We start from the raw sequence: 19,034 nt of genomic DNA, 5'->3' as shown, positions 1-19,034 counted from the left end.
GCTATAAGATAACAATACCATACTTCAAAAATCTGGCCCCACATACCTTGCAGGGAAAATACTAAGCGCTTTGTTTCGACCCTTAAGGGTGTGATACAAAGCGCTATATAAGAACCAAGTATTATTATTATGTTGATGCATTTAAAGGGTCTGGGTACTTTTGTAGGACAAAAAACACAATGTCCACAGATTTACATTAAACTTACTCAAATTGAAGATAATGATGGTAGAAAGCTTCCCTGAAAACATGACTTGCTGTGAAGCTGTACTTTTTGAGAAATGAGTAAAACAATGTCATGGAAATAATTTTTGACTCTTCGAAAATTATTTTAGCATGTAAAAACGTATGTTCAGGACATTGTTTTACTCATTTCTCACAAACTACATCACCTCAGCAAGTAACTTTTAAAGGTAAGCTTTCTACTATCATTATCTTCAAACGGTGTAAGTTTAATGCAAATCTGTAAACATTGTGTTTAGTGTTACAAAAAGTACCCAAAGAATTATGTAATGTATTTATTTGCAACTGCTTTTAGAGATTAACAAAAGAAATAAACTTGGTACATAAAGGTCATAGGATTTGAGGCATTGCATGGTGAGGTATCAATGTACATGTATATTTGGTTTGCGGTAACACCATGTGTGTATCTACTTGCCAGGTAGAGTTTGTTCAGTCTCCTGACAATGACTAGAGCAAGCTAGTCGAAACGTTGAGACCAACCCAAGAACTTACTCCGCGGTAGTATAGTTAATTACGATCGAATAGGCCTAAGCTAAAGTAGTAGTCCCAGCCTATTTCTTCACCATCCGCCCATGTAAAAGTTAATAAGCAGGACAGTTCTTTTCAGAACTTAGAAGTCTCCCGAATACCCGAATATCTACTCTGCGGTAGTAGAATAAAGCAAGAAAGTTCTCTAAGAACAAACTCTACCTGGCAAGTAGATACACACATGGTGTTACCGCAAACCAAATATATATACATATAGGACGTTTAAAAAGAACTTCGACATATAGCCATACCTAAGTTATTTGTACACAATCCTCAATATCGTCACTGCTTAGCAAGGTTTAGGTGCTAAGCACATAAATTCCAAGTTGAGGTTGGGAGATATACAGGTGTAGAATTTAAGGATCGTATGTATTCACTGCTTGGAGGATGTTGAAATCCAAATTCATTTGTTTTGCCAAATGTTTACTGTATTCGGAAAGACATTGTATGATACCATGGGTCAAAGTTTACACAGGTTTTAGTATCTTATCTGACAAGAAAAAAATAATTTTCCTTGTGAGTTCTCAAAAGAAAACCATTATTAATTGTGTTTCGAAACCCAAACATAATTTAAAATTTGTTCTTGCTGACCTCTCGAGAGCTCTTCTTCTGTGTTGTATAATAAGTTTAAGTTTTGTTATTGTTGTAACCCTTCCCGTAGGGAATGAGGTTTGTTCCGTTTAAAGAACAAAATTTGATACAATACAATACAATTATTATTATTATTAATGCATCCAATATTTGCAAAATATTGCGTGTAGTTATTTAAATGCCCGTAGTTTTAATAGCAACTGTACGAAATTAAATTGCAATGGAATAAGGTTGAATCTGTGTTTCATGTTTTCTCTTTCATTATTGTTGTGCAAAGCCTTTAACGTAAAATCAAACTTCAAAACTGTGCACCCTCAATATTGGAAAACATCACAAGGGGTAGTAAGTCCAGGATTTTTATCCATTACGGGCCCGAAATTAAACAAAATCACATTAAAAACAAAACAAAAGAGGTCGTGATTCCAGCATTTTCATCAAAAAAGACCTAAGTGTAAAATTTAAGGAACAAACATTTTTCATCGTCAGAAGTCAAGCATTTTAGTCGTTTTTTAAAATGATTTCAGTGATGAAAATGCTGGACTTACCCCTTGCCTTTCTTCAATTTTAGGCAAATTTTTGATGAGAATGCAGCTGTACGTTTTTTTTTTCAGTTTATAAAAAGAAAGATAATTTGAATACACATAATTGTCCAGAAGAAAAAACTTCCGAGGTCAAATAAATAAAACAAAAATTACGTCTTTAATGGTGTGGTTAATTGGGTTCATTTAATTAATTGTACTAAATCTCATAGCATGATAGGTGGCGCCGTAGCTACACTAACTACGTATGGGACTGGGAGCCACGAGACCCTGGTTCAACTCTACTGGGTGTATGTTTCTTTTCTTTTTTGCTTGAGTGGACGCAGTGAATTATTATAAGTAGTATAAAAATCCCCCCCCCCCCCCAGACACACCAACAGGCACCTAGGTGCACTGGATAGTTCCAATGCGTGTTCTACCGAGAGCTGGTACACCCGGTTCGAATCCTGTACCCGTACATTATATAGACTTGATTTTACTGCTTGTCGCGGGAATGAATTTGGGGTAGGTCATACCCAAACTAGGTTGGATTATTTAGCCAGGTGGTAGAGTAAAAGACAGTCTCCAAGTTACAGGTTGCTGGAACAATAGGATGGGTCTCAAATATTCATTTTAACCTTGATTTTAAACCGTCGTACTATCCGAAATGAGGCATTATCTCAAAAAGTAGCCATCGTAGACGACTAAAACCAAGATTTTCCTGCTCCTCGCCCTCTATTACACCTAGGTATGAAATTTCAGGCGATTTGGAAGACATAAATTTCGGCCGATTTTTGAAAAAAACGACAAGGGGGTAAGCTTGACGTTTTTTCAGCCTCGGAAACATTTTCTCTCCGAATTGCCTCAAAATTTAACCAAAGGAAGTTCGTCATGTGTAAAAGACAGTCTCCAAGTTACAGGTTGCTGGAACAATAGGATGGGTCTCAAATATTCATTTTAACCTTGATTTTAAACCGTCGTACTATCCGAAATTAGGCATTATCTCAAAAAGTAGCCATCGTAGACGACTAAAACCAATATTTTCCTGCTCCTCGCCCTCTAATACACCTAGGTATGAAATTTCAGGCGATTTGGAAGAAACAAATTTCGGCCGATTTTTGAAAAAAACGACAAGGGGGGGTAAGCTTGACGTTTTTTCAGCCTCGGAAACATTTTCTCTCCGAATTGCCTCAAAATTTAACCAAAGGAAGTTCGTCATGTGTAAAAGACAGTCTCCAAGTTACAGGTTGCTGGAACAATAGGATGGGTCTCAAATATTCATTTTAATATGGATTTTAAACCGTCGTACTATCCGAAATAAGGCATTATCTCAAAAAGTAGCCATCGTAGACGACTAAAACCAAGATTTTCTTGCTCCTCGCCCTCTAATACACCTAGGTATGAAATTTCAGGCGATTTGGAAGAAACAAATTTCGGCCGATTTTTGAAAAAACGACAAGGGGGTAAGCTTGACGTTTTTTCAGCCTCGGAAACATTTTCTCTCCGAATTGCCTCAAAATTTAACCAAAGGAAGTTCGTCATGTGTAAAAGACAGTCTCCAAGTTACAGGTTGCTGGAACAATAGGATGGGTCTCAAATATTCATTTTAATATGGATTTTAAACCGTCGTACTATCCGAAATAAGGCATTATCTCAAAAAGTAGCCATCGTAGACGACTAAAACCAAGATTTTCTTGCTCCTCGCCCTCTAATACACCTAGGTATGAAATTTCAGGCGATTTGGAAGAAACAAATTTCGGCCGATTTTTGAAAAAACGACAAGGGGGTAAGCTTGACGTTTTTTCAGCCTCGGAAACATTTTCTCTCCGAATTGCCTCAAAATTTAACCAAAGGAAGTTCGTCATGTGTAAAAGACAGTCTCCAAGTTACAGGTTGCTGGAACAATAGGATGGGTCTCAAATATTCATTTTAATATGGATTTTAAACCGTCGTACTATCCGAAATAAGGCATTATCTCAAAAAGTAGCCATCGTAGACGACTAAAACCAAGATTTTCTTGCTCCTCGCCCTCTAATACACCTAGGTATGAAATTTCAGGCGATTTGGAAGAAACAAATTTCGGCCGATTTTTGAAAAAACGACAAGGGGGTAAGCTTGACGTTTTTTCAGCCTCGGAAACATTTTCTCGCCGAATTGCCTCAAAATTTAACCAAAGGAAGTTCGTCATGTGTAAAAGACAGTCTCCAAGTTACAGGTTGCTGGAACAATAGGATGGGTCTCAAATATTCATTTTAATCTGGATTTTAAACCGTCGTACTATCCGAAATGAGGCATTATCTCAAAAAGTAGCCATCGTAGACGACGAAAACCAAGATTTTCTTGCTCCTCGCCCCCAATAACACCTAAGTATGAAATTTCAGGCGATTTGGAAGACAACAATTTCGGCCGATTTTTGAAAAAACGACAAGGGGGTAAGCTTGACGTTTTTTCAGCCTCGGAGACATTTTCTCTCCGAATTGCCTCAAAATTTAACCAAAGGAAGTTCGTCATGTGTAAAAGACAGTCTCCAAGTTACAGGTTGCTGGAACAATAGGATGGGTCTCAAATATGCATTTTAACCTTGATTTTAAACCGTCGTACTATCCGAAATGAGGCATTATCTCAAAAAGTAGCCATCGTAGACGACTTAAACCAAGATTTTCCTGCTCCTCGCCCTCTATTACACCTAGGTATGAAATTTCAGGCGATTTGGAAGAAACAAATTTCGGCCGATTTTTGAAAAAACGACAAGGGGGTTTAGCTTGACGTTTTTTCAGCCTCGGAAACATTTTCTCTCCGAATTGCCTCAAAATTTAACCAAAGGAAGTTCGTCATGTGTAAAAGACAGTCTCCAAGTTACAGGTTGCTGGAACAAAAGGGTGGGTCTCAAATATTCATTTTAACCTTGATTTTAAACCGTCGTACTATCCGAAATGAGGCATTATCTCAAAAAGCAGCCATCGTAGACGACTAAAACCAAGATTTTCCTGCTCCTCGCCCTCTAATACACCTAGGTATGAAATTTCAGGCGATTTGGAAGACATAAATTTCGGCCGATTTTTGAAAAAACGACAAGGGGGTAAGCTTGACGTTTTTTCAGCCTCGGAAACATTTTCTCTCCGAATTGCCTCAAAATTTAACCAAAGGAAGTTCGTCATGTGTAAAAGACAGTCTCCAAGTTACAGGTTGCTGGAACAATAGGATGGGTCTCAAATATTCATTTTAATCTGGATTTTAAACCGTCGTACTATCCGAAATGAGGCATTATCTCAAAAAAGTAGCCATCGTAGACGACTAAAACCAAGATTTTCTTGCTCCTCGCCCTCTAATACACCTAGGTATGAAATTTCAGGCGATTTGGAAGAAACAAATTTCGGCCGATTTTTGAAAAAACGACAAGGGGGTAAGCTTGACGTTTTTTCAGCCTCGGAAACATTTTCTCGCCGAATTGCCTCAAAATTTAACCAAAGGAAGTTCGTCATGTGTAAAAGACAGTCTCCAAGTTACAGGTTGCTGGAACAATAGGATGGGTCTCAAATATTCATTTTAATCTGGATTTTAAACCGTCGTACTATCCGAAATGAGGCATTATCTCAAAAAGTAGCCATCGTAGACGACGAAAACCAAGATTTTCTTGCTTCTCGCCCCCAATTACACCTAAGTATGAAATTTCAGGCGATTTGGAAGACACAAATTTCGGCCGATTTTTGAAAAAACGACAAGGGGGTAAGCTTGACGTTTTTTCAGCCTCGGAAACATTTTCTCTCCGAATTGCCTCAAAATTTAACCAAAGGAAGTTCGTCATGTGTAAAAGACAGTCTCCAAGTTACAGGTTGCTGGAACAATAGGATGGGTCTCAAATATTCATTTTAACCTTGATTTTAAACCGTCGTACTATCCGAAATTAGGCATTATCTCAAAAAGTAGCCATCGTAGACGACTAAAACCAAGATTTTCTTGCTCCTCGCCCTCTAATACACCTAGGTATGAAATTTCAGGCGATTTGGAAGAAACAAATTTCGGCCGATTTTTGAAAAAACGACAAGTCTCCGAATTGCCTCAAAATTTAACCAAAGGAAGTTCGTCATGTGTAAAAGACAGTCTCCAAGTTACAGGTTGCTGGAACAATAGGATGGGTCTCAAATATTCATTTTAACCTTGATTTTAAACCGTCGTACTATCCGAAATTAGGCATTATCTCAAAAAGTAGCCATCGTAGACGACTAAAACACATATTTTCTTGCTCCTCGCCCTCTAATACACCTAGGTATGAAATTTCAGGCGATTTGGAAGAAACAAATTTCGGCCGATTTTTGAAAAAACGACAAGGGGGTAAGCTTGACGTTTTTTCAGCCTCGGAAACATTTTCTCTCCAAATTGCCTCAAAATTTAACCAAAGGAAGTTCGTCATGTGTAAAAGACAGTCTCCAAGTTACAGGTTGCTGGAACAATAGGATGGGTCTCAAATATTAATTTTAATCTGGATTTTAAACCGTCGTACTATCCGAAATGAGGCATTATCTCAAAACGTAGCCATCGTAGACGACTAAAACCAATATTTTGTTGCTCCTCGCCCTCTAATACACCTAGGTATGAAATTTCAGGCGATTTGAAAGACAAAAATTTCGGCCGATTTTTGAAAAAACGACAAGGGGGTAAGCTTGACGTTTTTTCAGCCTCGGAAACATTTTCTCTCCGAATTGCCTCAAAATTTAACCAAAGGAAGTTCGTCATGTGTAAAAGACAGTCTCCAAGTTACAGGTTGCTGGAACAATAGGATGGGTCTCAAATATTCATTTTATCCTCTCTTTTTGGAGGCACTGCTATACCAACAAGTAAGCGACATTGCGACAAGAACACGAATAGTCGGGTACCCTATAGTTGGTCTTATAACCCATGCTTCGTACCCAGTAATTTACCGCGTACACATGTATTCAAAATTATCTCCAACCATGCAGTTGACTCTGGCTGTCTCCGTGGACGATATTTAGAGCCTTTTTTATGTAGTTTTAATCTTCAGGGAACTGTTCAGGCAAGACTAATGTGTACTCGTTTATTCTGATTCAATATAAAGTCGTTCAAACCCATGGTAAAAGCAATGTTTGTGATTTGTTTGTTTCTATTAGCTATAGGTCTACGCTACGTTAGCTGGTATGCTGGTTAACTGTGCACAACACAATGGGTATATGGTGTGTTATTGCTCAATATAATTCTCTGTTATAGTTAGTAGGCCTGTAGCATGCTGTTTTCCCGTTGATTATTCGGAGATTAAAACAAAACGGCCAGAAATTGGTGGTGAGGTCGTAAAATTGTTCCAATCTAATTATTCACTGCATACAATTGTACAGCCTATCTATGGAAATGCTTTGATGTTGTGCCCTGGATTTAAAACTTTGCATGGTGGAAATACGATATGGACAGGTTTACGGTAACACCATGCACTGACTATCATCTCTAAATATGGGGTGGTTCTGAAAATAACCGTTGGTTTCAATTGACGTTTCGGTCAGTATTCTCTGATCGCCTTTGGAGAAAAACAAAATTCTTTTACGATGCACAAACACTTGACGTTTAAATTTTAAGTTTAATGATTTTATTTATTTAAATAAATAAAAATAAAATAAAAAATTGCTGCTTAAAATAAATTTGAATGTGTATGTCAATTATTGTCTTAATTCTTTTTATATTGATATAAAGAGCAGTCATAATGTGAAATGTAGAAACTCAAACATTAAACAAATATTGAATTAAAACATAAAGAATACTCCGTCCCGTGTCTTATTTAGAGTTCAATTTCCTTAGACTATCAAATATTTATTACATATAATAATAAATGGTTTTGTTGGTCACATTGTTACGCCCCGTGTTTGAATATGCCCCCCCCCCCCAATTCGCCCGATTTGCCCGGCTTCTAGAGACTTTTTCAATCGCTGATATTTTCTCAGTTAGATAGACCCGTTTTAGTCCCGTGCATTTTATTTATCTCAAACACCGTCGAATTTGTGCATGCATCAACTCTGTTGTACCCAGTCCCAATCTTTACATTACCTGGGGTACTATGATCGGGAAATCCTTGTAAAACACGCGAGTGGAAGGCACTCGCTATATACGTTTTGATTTAAAGTTGTCCACTCTAAGGTTTATAATTAAACTCGAACCCATTGTTCATAAGAAGAGCGGTGGCCCAGTGGTAGAGCTCCGGATTCTGAGCGCAAAGGTACTGAGTTCGAGCCACGGCGTGTGTCTTTTTCTACGCGTAAGAACATTGGTAAGCGGAACTATGGCATAGGGAAATCCTTGCTTTATACCTAATAAATAACATGCGAGTGGAAGGCACCCGCTATTACGTTTTGATTTAAAGTTGAATTCATTCTAAGGTTTATAGTTAAACTCGAACCTTTTGTTATGAAGAAGGACAGTGGCACAGTGGTAGGGCTCTGGACTCTGAAGCCAAAAGTGCTGGGTTCGAACCCCGGTGTGTGTTCTTTTTCTGCGTTGAAGAACATTGGTTTACGCGGTACCCTACGGCATAGGGAAATCCTTGCTCAACCCCTAATCAATAATTAATGCGAGTGGAAGGCATAAGTTACACCATGTTTTGATATAAAGTTATTCACTCTAGGGTATAAAATTAAACTCGAACGCAAATGAAGTAAGAGTAGTAGTGGCCCAATGGAAGGGCTCCGGGCTCTACACCCAATGGTACAGGGTTCGAACCCCGGTCTGTGTTCTTTTTCTACGCTTGAGAACATTGGTTTGCGCGGTTCCCTATGGCATAGGGAAATCCTTGCTTTACACTTAATAAATAATTTGCGAGTGGAAGGCATAAGCTATAATACGTTTTGATTTAAAATTGTTCATTCTAGGGTATAACATTAAACTCGAACGCAAATGAAGTAAGAGTAGTAGTGGCCTAATGGAAGGGCTCCGGGCTCTACACCCGATGGTACAGGGTTCGAACCCCGGTCTGTGTTCTTTTAGTATGCTTGAGAACATTGGTTTGCGCGGTACCCTATGGCATAGGGAAATCCTTACTCTACACTTAATAAATAATTTGCGAGTGGAAGGCATAAGCTATAATACGTTTTGATTTAAAAATGTTCATTCTAGGGTATAACATTAAACTCGAACGCAAATGAAGAAAGAGTAGTAGTGGCCCAATGGAAGGGCTCCGGGCTCTACACCCAATGGTACGGGGTTCGATTCTCGATCTGTGTTCTTTTAGTATGCTTGAGAACATTGGTTTGCGCGGTTCCCTATGGCATAGGGAAATCCTTGCTTTACACTTAATAAATAATTTGCGAGTGGAAGGCATAAGCTATAATACGTTTTTATTTAAAAATGTTCATTCTAGGGTATAACATTAAACTCGAACGCAAATGAAGTAAGATGAGTAGTGGCCCAATGGAAGGGCTCCGGGCTCTACACCCAATGGTACGGGGTTCGATTCCCTTGCGTTCTTTTACTACGTTTTGATTTAAAGTTGTTCATTCTAGGGTATAACATTAAACTCGAACGCAAATGAATTAAGAGTAGTAGTGGCCTAATGGAAGGGCTCCGGGCTCTACACCCGATGGTACAGGGTTCGAACCCCGGTCTGTGATCTTTTAGTATGCTTGAGAACATTGGTTTGCGCGGTACCCTATGGCTGAGGGAAATCCTTGCTTTACACTTAATAAATAATTTGCGAGTGGAAGGCATAAGCTATAATACGTTTTGATTTAAAAATGTTCATTCTAGGGCATAACATTAAACTCGAACGCAAATGAAGAAAGAGTAGTAGTGGCCCAATGGAAGGGCTCCGGGCTCTACACCCGATGGTACAGGGTTCGAACCCCGGTCTGTGTTCTTTTAGTATGCTTGAGAACATTGGTTTGCGCGGTACCCTATGGCATAGGGAAATCCTTGCTTTACACTTAATAAATAATTTGCGAGTGGAAGGCATAAGCTATAATACGTTTTGATTTAAAAATGTTCATTCTAGGGTATAACATTAAACTCGAACGCAAATGAAGAAAGAGTAGTAGTGGCCCAATGGAAGGGCTCCGGGCTCTACACCCAATGGTACGGGGTTCGATTCTCGATCTGTGTTCTTTTAGTATGCTTGAGAACATTGGTTTGCGCGGTTCCCTATGGCATAGGGAAATCCTTGCTTTACACTTAATAAATAATTTGCGAGTGGAAGGCATAAGCTATAATACGTTTTGATTTAAAAATGTTCATTCTAGGGTATAACATTAAACTCGAACGCAAATGAAGTAAGATGAGTAGTGGCCCAATGGAAGGGCTCCGGGCTCTACACCCAATGGTACGGGGTTCGATTCCCTTGCGTTCTTTTACTACGTTTTGATTTAAAGTTGTTCATTCTAGGGTATAACATTAAACTCGAACGCAAATGAAGTAAGAGTAGTAGTGGCCGAATTGAAGGGCTCCGGGCTCTACACCCAATGGTACGGAGTTCGATTCCCGGGGTGTTCTTTTACTACGTTTTGATTTAAAGTTGTTCATACCAAGGTTTAAAATTAAACTCGAACGCCATAAAAGTAAGAGGAGACGTGGCTCAATGGAAGGGCTCCGGACTCTACACCCAATGGTGCGGAGTTCGATTCCCGGGTGTTCTTTTACTACGTTTTAATTAAAAGTTTGTCATACGAAGGTTTAAAATAAAACTCGAACGCATATTAGTAAGAAGGAGCAGTGGCCCAGTGGAAGGGCTCTGGTCTCTGGACCGGAGGGTCCCTGGATCGAATCCAGCTTCAGAAAAGTTGGAGACGTTTTAAAAATGTTTTATTTTTTATTTTTTTTAAACTTATATAAAAAAGAGCATAGGTTCGTTTTAAGTTTTAAGTTTAAAGTTTCTTTCCTCAGCGAGTGCTAGCGGTGAGTGCCACTGCGCGGTGTGTGCCACTGTCTGGTGAGTCGAGACTTCTCGGACGGCAACCGCGCTGCCACCACCGGGGTTCGAACCGGGGACCCTTTGCTTGGGAGGCCGACACCTACCCACGACACCCACTTGGGTCCCCCCCAGGATAATTCGCATTTTAGACCTGATAAACCTTCGGTTCATACTTTACACAGAGAGCTATGGCATGGGATTTCAGTGCTTTATACTTAGTATATAATTGAATACTCATCATAGGATAATATGGTATGGGAATATCAATGCTTTATACTTAGTATATTATACTTTATACTTGGTACATATTTGCGAGGGGAACACTTTCCACATGATGCTATGGCATAGTGAAATCAGTGCTTTATACTTAGTAATTTCGAGTGAAATGCACAAGTTGTGGGCTGGTTACATAGGCATGGGAAACTCATTGGTTCGGACTTAAAACATATTTGAGTTAAAATCTACACACTGTATAGTTTAAAATGGGAAAAGGGGTACGCATGGTACTATGGCATAGGGAAATCCTTGCTTTGGACTTGGTAAATAATTTGCGAGTGGAAGGCATAATACGCTTTTACTGACGGGTATTGGTAGTAGATAGGGGACTCTTGTGTTCGGACTTAAAAAGTATTCGACGAGTTGAAGGCACACGCTGTAGGCATAAAGATAGACAATTAGTTTAATTAATGGGGAAATGGTACGCATGGTACAATGGCATAGGGAAATCCTTGCTTTGGACGGTAAATAATTTGAGAGTGGAAGGCATACGCTTTACTGACGGGTAGACAGGGGACTCTTTGGTTGTGATTTAAAAAAATTGGTGAGTGGATGGAAGGCACACGCTGTAAGTATGGCGCATTGGTTTACAAGGAAACATAGGCATAATAGGGGACTTACACAATAATTATTTGAGTCGAAGGCACACGATGTAGGTATAGAAAATTAGTTCACAGGGGAAGTTGGTCTGGCATTTCGATGGGAATTGGGGATTGTCGGTCGTTGTGGAAAGGGTAGCGGGGTACACTGGGGTTGGGTGGCTGAGTCTTTAGTAGGCTAGCTGGGATCAACATGACGGCGGGAATATAACTTCTTTGAATTTCCACCAGTGTTCTTGGTGGGTACTCGCCGTGATGGTACAATTGGTTTTATTGAGTTTGATACAATAAAAATTTGAGACATTGTTATATCGAAAATCAGACACTAAAAACAATTACATCAAAAAGTTACTAAGGTAGACGACTAAACCCAAGTTTTCAGGCGATTTTGAAAAGCACAATTTTTTCCGGCAGATTTTTGAGAAAACGGCATGGGTTATAACTTGACGTTGTTTCACCCTCAAAAAAAAGTTTTCTCTCAGATTTGCCTCAAAATTTAACCAAAGAAAGTTCTTTATGTGCAAAAGACGCTCTACGGATAACAGATTGCTGGAACAATTGGAAGGGCCTCAAATTAATATTAATTTTAATCTTGATTTGGGGGCATCGAAAACTAGACAATATCTCAAAAAGTTGCCTACGACTCAGACCAAGGTTTTTCTGTGCACCTCGTCTTTCATTACACATCTGGATGAAATTTCAGACGATTAAAAAAATAAAAATAAAAAACCCGCCAGTTTTATTCAGACCATGTTCAGACTTTAAAAATTTACATTATCATTTGGCAGTATAGGTGGCAAACCAGTTTTAGATTTACAACTTGATATGAGAAAGGCAATCTGCAAAGGCTTAAACATGATGTATCAATTCTTTTGGATGGTAGGCCTACGACTCCGAATGTCAGAGCACCGGTCATTTTGGTTGGTAAACAGTTTACGACAGCTCAGTGTTACATAACATGTAAACAAAAACTGACATAGAAACACGTAGGAGTGGCCGACACGAATTGAAGTAGATAATCTATAAGAACTACACAGAAAAGTCGATTGTTTCATCAGATCATGGAGGAATTCTTCATCCAGTATCTGATTGACGGCAAATTGGCAATGACAATGCAATGAGCTATGCTCTAACGTTACAGCTACTTCCGGATTGCCGTTGTTTATGTTGAGCATGAAGGTGGAATAAAATTGCGACAAGAATTGCCCGTTTTATGACAAACTAGGTGGTTACACGCCTTCCACGAGGCCTTCATCCTATTCTACATTATGAACTTGAATAAACTACACGATAAAGCTTACCCATATAGACATTAAATCACATCAAATCATCGTAAGTATATTCACGGTGTTGACAAAATAAAGCATGGCTGGTGGCCATTTTGAATATCGCGTCACGGTATCAAGCCGTCGAGTACCCAGACCTCTACTACTCTGTTGATGTTTATTTCGCGTAGCGTGGAAATCGGGTACCGGTCGGTTGCTTTAACTGGTTCCAACACCGGTGCCTGTCCAAGATCAAAGGGGCAGACTGGCTCCCGCAAGATCTCGCGGAATGATTCGAAATGCGAGAATCGAAGGCTTGAATCATAATAAAAGTGATGAATAAACGCTTGCACTGTAACTAATTGTGGTAATTAAACCAAGTAGCCTTACGTTTGTTTAACTTGAAATGATTTAGCGCAAAGTTGAAAGAAATAAAGGTAATATATGATGTTTCAAATATTCATTTTAACCTTGATTTTAAACCGTCGTACTATCCGAAATGAGGCATTATCTCAGAAAGTAGCCATCGTAGACGACTAAAACCAAGATTTTCCTGCTCCTCGCCCTCTAATACACCTAGGTATGAAATTTCAGGCGATTTGGAAGACATAAATTTCGGCCGATTTTAGAAAAAACGACAAGGGGGTAAGCTTGACGTTTTTTCAGCCTCGGAAACATTTTCTCTCCGAATTGCCTCAAAATTTAACCAAAGGAAGTTCGTCATGTGTAAAAGACAGTCTCCAAGCTACAGGTTGCTGGAACAATAGGATGGGTCTCAAATATTCATTTTAACCTTGATTTTAAACCGTCGTACTATCCGAAATGAGGCATTATCTCAAAAAGTAGCCATCGTAGACGACTAAAACCAAGATTGTCCTGCTCCTCGCCCTCTATTACACCTAGGTATGAAATTTCAGGCGATTTGGAAGACATAAATTTCGGCCGATTTTTGAAAAAACGACAAGGGGGTAAGCTTGACGTTTTTTCAGCCTCGGAAACATTTTCTCTCCGAATTGCCTCAAAATTTAACCAAAGGAAGTTCGTCATGTGTAAAAGACAGTCTCCAAGTTACAGGTTGCTGGAACAATAGGATGGGTCTCAAATATTCATTTTAACCTCTCTTTTTGGAGGCACTGCTATATCAACAAGTAAGCGACATTGCGACAAGAACACGAATAGTCGGGTACCCTATAGTTGGTCTTATAACCCATGCTTCGTACCCAGTAATTTACCGCGTACACATGTATTCAAAATTATCTCCAACCATGCAGTTGACTCTGGCTGTCTCCGTGGACGATACTTAGAGCCTTTTTGATGTAGTTTTAATCTTCAGGGAACTGTTCATGCAAGACTAATGTGTACTCGTTTATTCTGATTCAATATAAAGTCGTTCAAACCCATGGTAAAAGCAATGTTTGTGATTTGTTTGTTTCTATTAGCTATAGGTCTACACTACGTTAGCTGGTATGCTGGTTAACTGTGCACAACACAATGGGTATATGGTGTGTTATTGCTCAATACAATTCTCTGTTATAGTTAGTAGGCCTGTAGCATGCTGTTTTCCCGTTGATTATTCGGAGATTAAAATAAAACGGCCAGAAATTGGTGGTGAGGTCGTAATATTGTTCCAATCTAATTATTCACTGCATACAATTGTACAGCCTATCTATGGCAATGCTTTGATGTTGTACCCTGAAATTAAAACTTTGCATGGTGGAAATACGATATGGACAGGTTTGCGGTAACACCATGCAATGACTATCATCTCTAAATATGGGGTGGTTCTGAAAATAACCGTTGGTTTCAATTGACGTTTCGGTCAGTATTCTCTGATCGCCTTTGGAGAAAAACAAAATTCTTTTACGATGCACAAACACTTGACGTTTAAATTTTAAGTTTAATGATTTTATTTATTTAAATAAATAAAAATAAATAAAAAATTGCTGCTTAAAATAAATTTGAATGTGTATGTCAATTATTGTCTGAATTCTTTTTATATTGATTTAAAGAGCAGTCATAATGTGAAATGTAGAAAATCAAACATTAAACAAATATTGAATTAAAACATAAAGAATACTCCGTCCCGTGTCTTATTTAGAGTTCAATTTCCTTAGACTATCAAATATTTATTACATATAATAATAAATGGTTTTGTTGGTCACATTGTTACGCCCCCTGTTTGAATATGCCCCCCCCCCCCATTCGCCCGATTTGCCCGGCTTCTAGAGACTTTTTCAATCGCTGATATTTTCTCAGTTAGATAGACCCGTTTTAGTCCCGTGCATTTTATTTTTCTCAAACACCGTCGAATTTGTGCATGCATCAACTCTGTTGTACCCAGTCCCAATCTTTACATTACCTGGGGTACTATGGCATCGGGAAATCCTTGTAAAACACGCGAGTGGAAGGCACTCGCTATATACGTTTTGATTTAAAGTTGTCCACTCTAAGGTTTATAATTAAACTCGAACCCATTGTTCATAAGAAGAGCGGTGGCCCAGTGGTAGAGCTCCGGATTCTGAGCGCAAAGGTACTGAGTTCGAGCCACGGCGTGTGTCTTTTTCTACGCGTAAGAACATTGGTAAGCGGAACTATGGCATAGGGAAATCCTTGCTTTATACCTAATGAATAACATGCGAGTGGAAGGCACCCGCTATTACGTTTTGATTTAAAGTTGAATTCATTCTAAGGTTTATATTTAAACTCGAACCTTGTGTTATGAAGAAGGACAGTGGCACAGTGGTAGGGCTCTGGACTCTGAAGCCAAAGGTGCTGGGTTCGAACCCCGGTGTGTGTTCTTTTTCTGCGTTGAAGAACATTGGTTTACGCGGTACCCTACGGCATAGGGAAATCCTTGCTCAACCCCTAATCAATAATTAATGCGAGTGAAAGGCATAAGTTACAATATGTTTTGATATAAAGTTTTTCACTCTAGGGTATAAAATTAAACTCGAACGCAAATGAAGTAAGAGTAGTAGTGGCCCAATGGAAGGGCTCCGGGCTCTACACCCAATGGTACAGGGTTCGAACCCCGGTGTGTGTTCTTTTTCTACGCTTGAGAACATTGGTTTGCGCGGTTCCCTATGGCATAGGGAAATCCTTGCTTTACACTTAATAAATAATTTGCGAGTGGAAGGCATAAGCTATAATACGTTTTGATTTAAAATTGTTCATTCTAGGGTATAACATTAAACTCGAACGCAAATGAAGTAAGAGTAGTAGTGGCCTAATGGAAGGGCTCCGGGCTCTACACCCGATGGAACAGGGTTCGAACCCCGGTCTGTGATCTTTTAGTATGCTTGAGAACATTGGTTTGCGCGGTACCCTATGGCATAGGGAAATGCTTGCTTTACACTTAATAAATAATTTGCGAGTGGAAGGCATAAGCTATAATACGTTTTGATTTAAAAATGTTCATTCTAGGGTATAACATTAAACTCGAACGCAAATGAAGAAAGAGTAGTAGTGGCCCAATGGAAGGGCTCCGGGCTCTACACCCAATGGTACGGGGTTCGATTCTCGATCTGTGTTCTTTTAGTATGCTTGAGAACATTGGTTTGCGCGGTTCCCTATGGCATAGGTAAATCCTTGCTTTACACTTAATAAATAATTTGCGAGTGGAAGGCATAAGCTATAATACGTTTTGATTTAAAATTGTTCATTCTAGGGTATAACATTAAACTCGAACGCAAATGAAGTAAGATGAGTAGTGGCCCAATGGAAGGGCTCCGGGCTCTACACCCAATGGTACGGGGTTCGATTCCCTTGCGTTCTTTTACTACGTTTTGATTTAAAGTTGTTCATTCTAGGGTATAACATTAAACTCGAACGCAAATGAAGTAAGAGTAGTAGTGGCCGAATTGAAGGGCTCCGGGCTCTACACCCAATGGTACGGAGTTCGATTCCCGGGGTGTTCTTTTACTACGTTTTGATTTAAAGTTGTTCATACCAAGGTTTAAAATTAAACTCGAACGCCATAAAAGTAAGAGGAGACGTGGCTCAATGGAAGGGCTCCGGACTCTACACCCAATGGTGCGGAGTTCGATTCCCGGGTGTTCTTTTACTACGTTTTAATTAAAAGTTTGTCATACGAAGGTTTAAAATAAAACTCGAACGCATATTAGTAAGAAGGAGCAGTGGCCCAGTGGAAGGGCTCTGGTCTCTGGACCGGAGGGTCCCTGGATCGAATCCAGCTTCAGAAAAGTTGGAGACGTTTTAAAAATGTTTTATTTTTTATTTTTTTTAAACTTATATAAAAAAGAGCATAGGTTCGTTTTAAGTTTTAAGTTTAAAGTTTCTTTCCTCAGCGAGTGCTAGCGGTGAGTGCCACTGCGCGGTGTGTGCCACTGTCTGGTGAGTCGAGACTTCTCGGACGGCAACCGCGCTGCCACCACCGGGGTTCGAACCGGGGACCCTTTGCTTGGGAGGCCGACACCTACCCACGACACCCACTTGGGTCCCCCCCAGGATAATTCGCATTTTAGACCTGATAAACCTTCGGTTCATACTTTACACAGAGAGCTATGGCATGGGATTTCAGTGCTTTATACTTAGTATATAATTGAATACTCATCATAGGATAATATGGTATGGGAATATCAATGCTTTATACTTAGTGTATAATTTGCGAGTTGAATACTTTTCATAGGATACTATGGTATGGGAATATCAATGCTTTATACTTAGTATATTATACTTTATACTTGGTATATATTTGCGAGGGGAACACTTTCCACATGATGCTATGGCATAGTGAAATCAGTGCTTTATACTTAGTAATTTCGAGTGAAATGCACAAGTTGTGGGCTGGTTACATAGGCATGGGAAACTCATTGGTTCGGACTTAAAACATATTTGAGTTAAAATCTACACACTGTATAGTTTAAAATGGGAAAAGGGGTACGCATGGTACTATGGCATAGGGAAATCCTTGCTTTGGACTAATAATACGCTTTTACTGACGGGTATTGGTAGTAGATAGGGGACTCTTGTGTTCGGACTTAAAAAGTATTCGACGAGTTGAAGGCACACGCTGTAGGCATAAAGATAGACAATTAGCTTAATTAATGGGGAAATGGTACGCATGGTACAATGGCATAGGGAAATCCTTGCTTTGGACTAGGTAAATAATTTGAGAGTGGAAGGCATACGCTTTACTGACGGGTAGACAGGGGACTCTTTGGTTGTGATTTAAAAAAATTGGTGAGTGGATGGAAGGCACACGCTGTAAGTATGGCGCATTGGTTTACAAGGAAACATAGGCATAATAGGGGACTTACACAATAATTATTTGAGTCGAAGGCACACGATGTAGGTATAGAAAATTAGTTCACAGGGGAAGTTGGTCTGGCATTTCGATGGGAATTGGGGATTGTCGGTCGTTGTGGAAAGGGTAGCGGGGTACACTGGGGTTGGGTGGCTGAGTCTTTAGTAGGCTAGCTGGGATCAACATGACGGCGGTAATATAACTTCTTTGAATTTCCACCAGTGTTCTTGGTGGGTACTCGCCGTGATGGTACAATTGGTTTTATTGAGTTTGATACAATAAAAATATGAGACATTGTTATATCGAAAATCAGACACTAAAAACAATTACATCAAAAAGTTACTAAGGTAGACGACTAAACCCAAGTTTTCAGGCGATTTGAAAAGCACAATTTTTTTCGGCAGATTTTTGAGAAAACGGCATGGGGTATAACTTGACGTTGTTTCACCCTCAAAAAAAAGTTTTCCCTCAGATTTGCCTCAAAATTTAACCAAAGAAAGTTCTTTATGTGCAAAAGACGCTCTACGGATAACAGATTGCTGGAACAATTGGAAGGGCCTCAAATTAATATTAATTTTAATCTTGATTTGGGGGCATCGAAAACTAGACAATATCTCAAAAAGTTGCCTACGACTCAGACCAAGGTTTTTCTGTGCACCTCGTCCTTCATTACACATCTGGATGAAATTTCAGACGATTAAAAAAATAAAAATAAAAAACCCGCCAGTTTTATTCAGACCATGTTCAGACTTTAAAAATTTACATTATCATTTGGCAGTATAGGTGGCAAACCAGTTTTAGATTTACAACTTGATATGAGAAAGGCAATCTGCAAAGGCTTAAACATGAGGTAT

This window comes from Asterias rubens, chromosome 6, assembly GCF_902459465.1.
Source record: "Asterias rubens chromosome 6, eAstRub1.3, whole genome shotgun sequence".
Lineage (NCBI taxonomy): Eukaryota > Metazoa > Echinodermata > Asteroidea > Forcipulatida > Asteriidae > Asterias > Asterias rubens.
This window is presented reverse-complemented; position numbering follows the sequence as displayed.